This window comes from Oryctolagus cuniculus, chromosome 7, assembly GCF_051225735.1.
Source record: "Oryctolagus cuniculus isolate XC-2025 breed Fujian yellow rabbit chromosome 7, ASM5122573v1, whole genome shotgun sequence".
NCBI classification, from domain to species: Eukaryota; Metazoa; Chordata; class Mammalia; order Lagomorpha; family Leporidae; genus Oryctolagus; species Oryctolagus cuniculus.
The window spans coordinates 81,738,172-81,742,307 of record NC_142873.1 but is presented as its reverse complement, the minus strand read 5'-3'; positions in this window follow the sequence as shown (position 1 = coordinate 81,742,307).

The following is a 4,136-nucleotide window of genomic DNA, read 5'->3' as shown; positions in this document are numbered from 1 at the left end:
CAGGTCAACCCCCATTGCCTTCAATGCTGTATCCAATATGGGCGTGGTTCAAGTCCTGGCTTCTCCAGATCTGATCCAGCTCCCAGGTAATGCACCTGTAAAAGCAGCAGAAGATGGCCTAAGTATTTGTGCCTGGAACCCACGTGGAAGACCTGGAAGAAGCTTCTGGTTCCTGGCTTTGGCCTGGCCCAGCCCTAGCTGTGGGAGCCATCTGGGGAGTGAACCAGTGGATGGAGGATCTCTCTCTCCATCTCTTCCTCCCTCTCTGTGGCTCTTTCAAATAAATTAATATATTTTTCAAACCACTTATATTTATCTTCAGTTAATGATTATAACAGACTGTATGGACATGGTTAAATTTCCTAGGCCTCAATTCTTTATGGATAAACTAAATGGCTGGTATCATTTTTTACAAAACTGTCATCAACTTGATGAAGCTTATGTTGAAAAATAATGTTTATAGTTATTATTTTTTCTTTTAATTTCATTTTTCCATAAGCCTGTTAAAGTCTCCTCATATTCCTAACCCCACACCAAGGTAGTGAAGTTATTTATCAATTTCTTCCTCACCAGAGTGATGACCAGAAATCAAATCTTGTTCATATTTTTATCTCCTTCAACAAGTATATCCCATATGGGATACTGGCGCCTCAGGCCAGAGCATTAACCCACTGAACCACAGCGCTGGCCCTGGGAAAAAAAATCTTATACCCATTCTACAGATGAGGAAACTGAGACTTGAATAAGTTCCATGATTTGCCAATGGGCAAACAGCTAATAAGCTAATAAGCCGAGGAATCTGGTATAGAATCCAGATCTGATTTCATAGTTGGGTTTTTAAATACTATGGAAGGGCCAGTACTGTGGCATAGTGGGTAAAGCCACCGCCTGCAATGCCAGCATCTCATATAGGTGCTAGTTCGAGTCCTGGCTGCTCTACTTCCAATCTACCTCTCTGTTATGGCCTGGGAAAGCAGTAGAAGATGCCTCAAGTCCTTGGGCCCCTGCAATCATGTGGAAAACCTAGAAGAAGCTCCTGGCTCCTGGCTTTGGATCAGCTCAGTTATGGCCTTTGTGGACATCTGGGAAGTGAGCCATTGGATGGAAGACCTCTCTCTCTCTCTGCCTCTGTCTCTCTGTAGCTCTGCCTTTCAAATACATAAATGGATCTTTAAAATAATAATAATAATAATAATAAATACTATGGAAAGACTCACCCAAAGCTGCAAACACGATCTTGAACTCTAAGATATTTTACATATTCAAGAAATGCGGAAGTTTGACTACAGAATGTCACCAACCCCAGCTGGACTTCAGCTTTCTCTTCAGTAAAATGGGAATTGAAAAAGATGCCTCTAAGATGTCATGATCCCCTACAAAATACAAATGGGTTCCCTGAGCCATAAGTCAAATCAGTTAAAGCACAAGTGCACTTGTGAGTTGGCTTTGAAAAGCTTATTCATGAGTAGCAATCATGGCTCTAACACACAACAATAGCAGTGAAATATTATCTTATTCTTCCCAAATGAGTATCTAAAATACACTGAGGCATTAAAGTATAACTTGTCTGAACTCACAGAAAGTGTTTATCTGAGTAGTCCAGGAAACTTTCCATCATTCTTGGTAATTCTGTGTTTCTCTGAAATATGGTTTGGCATTGTTTCACCCAAACATGTAGCACCCCTCCCAAGCCCACCCACCCCCACCTCACTGCATCTCAAGAATCTCAATCAGACACATGCATTCTCTGACTTCAGGCTCAGTCTTTGGGTGAAACACCACTGAAAATATCAGTGTAGTTCAGGATGAATTGTAATGAAAATTCCCACCTATACCACTGAATAACATCTGACTGAGTTGTGTGGTGTTTTTGTTTTTTTTTTTTTGTTTTTTTTTTTGGTTTTTTTTTTGTCAAATCTGTGTAATAACTCATTTGATTTGGCTTTCATTTGAAATGATCTGCTTGGTTCCATTCTTCAGAAACATTCAGAACAAGCTGCATTCTCATTATAGTCAGCTACATAGGGTGGACCTTTCAGACCATAAAGGAACATCTGTTCTCCATCTGTGGCGCCTGAAAAATAGGACTTTGAATAGACTTTGTAGAGCACTAAGGCTTTTAAAGGGCATGAAATCCATTTCTGACTAAAATCTCAATAAATATGTCTAACAGAATATTTTCATTGTACATACTGTTTTTCAAAGAGCAACTGAAAGGCCATTGTGGCCATGTGGTTTAATAAGAACACAATCTCTTGATGCAGCCAGACTTGGTCCAGATACTTGCTCTAGCATGTAGTAGCTATGTTATTTTACAAGTTGCTCAACGCTGATCATCTTAAGTTTTCTTGGGGATGCAAAATAGAGCAAACACTAGTACCTATCCCAAGAGATACTGTTTTCAAAGAGACTGACACATACTATAGCACTAAATAAATAACAGCTGTTTCTGTTTTGTTATTACCACTCTTACTACTAGGGACGGAATGACCTGCTTCCTCTGTTGTAGCTGAAAGAACACAGGACCTAGGAATAGGAAGACACAGCTTCGCCTCCACTGCTGCTGCTTGGTAGTTACATGACCCTGGGGAAGTAACCCAATGCTCCCAATTCACCTTTCTTATCAATAAAACAGGGAAAATTAAAAACAGCTAACTCACAGATAACAATCTGGGCTTCAATGAGATGATTTGTGTAAATTTGCTATGCCAGCTGCTAAACTCATCTGTATGAATTATTTTATTGTTGTTAGTGTCCTAGACCAAATGATGTGTCCACTGGCAATTCAGATACTGAAATACTAATCTTGATGTTGTGAAATTAGGAAGTGGGACCTTGGGAGGAAATTAGATGAGTCATGAGGGTGGAGCCCTCATGTTGAAATCAGTGCCCTTATAAGAACAAGTGACTAATAGTGCTCTCTGTCTATCTCTCCTCTGTCTCACTCTGTCTCTGTTATGTGAAGATACAGCAAAAAACCAGCCATCTACAAGCAAGGAATAGAACCCTCACGGAAAACTGAATCTGTCAGCATCTTGATCTTAGACTTCCCAGCCTCAGGAACTTAAGCAACAACTGTCACTTGTTTAAGCCACCCTGTCTATGGTATTTATTATCACAGCACAAACTAAGACCATCAGTAACAACACCAAGACTGAAGAACGTAGGTTTTTATTATTATTATTATTCAGGAATTTTCATTTGCAAACATCTTAGCAATGAGCTTAAGTGATTATAACTGATTCCGATTTAGTCACAGAGGGGAAAGTCTCTGGGTGTAGAAAGTCTGCCTTCCCCAAGGGAATGTCTTGCCTGCTGTCATCACTGTGCTTGTCCTGGAGCCGGCCTCTGTGAGCACTCAGAACCTACCAGGGTCAAGAGCTAGCCTATCTGAAGAGCTGCAAGAGAGAAGGTAGTAAGCCTGCCATTGGTGCTGTTTTGGATGTTGCAAGTGTTAAGCCTTCAGGTTTGGCCTGCCTTCCCTTCCTAGAGCAGTCAACACAACTAGAATCTGGGTGCTCTTGCCTTCCTGGTACCTGTACCCCTTTGTCCTTCCCTTATAGTGAACGTTACTGGGCTTGGGATTTCAAAATCAGCCTTGAATCTTGTCTCTTTAACTTTCCAGTTGTGTTACCTTGGGCAAGTCATACCTTTCTGTAGCTTAATTTTCTCATATATAAATTGAGGAAGAATAATAACCCTCTTCTAGGGTGGTAGGAAAAATTAAGACATTCCATTTAAAAGCTACCACTTGGTAGACACTCATCCAATTTACCTTGCTTCCCCTAACCTGCCTCTTACCCAGTTCTTGCTCCCTACCCCAGATTTTTGACTCCTCTCTGGGACTTTGGTGAAATGATCACTAACAAGAGTCATAGCTATTATGAACCTGTAAGAAGGTGTCCCCAAGGAAACATTAATCAGTGTTCCCAAACTGAAACTGTGGCCTGGGCCTTTACAGATTCTTGGTGCTCCTGGATATCTCAGTGAGAATAGACTCCTGCTGGATATATTTGCTATTTGAATATTGCAGGTGTGGAGGGTTATGTGTGATCTTGTGTATAGACAGAATATCTCTAGTAGATGAACAAAAAACTGGTAGCATTGTATGCATTTTCTCTGTATAGCTTTATGTC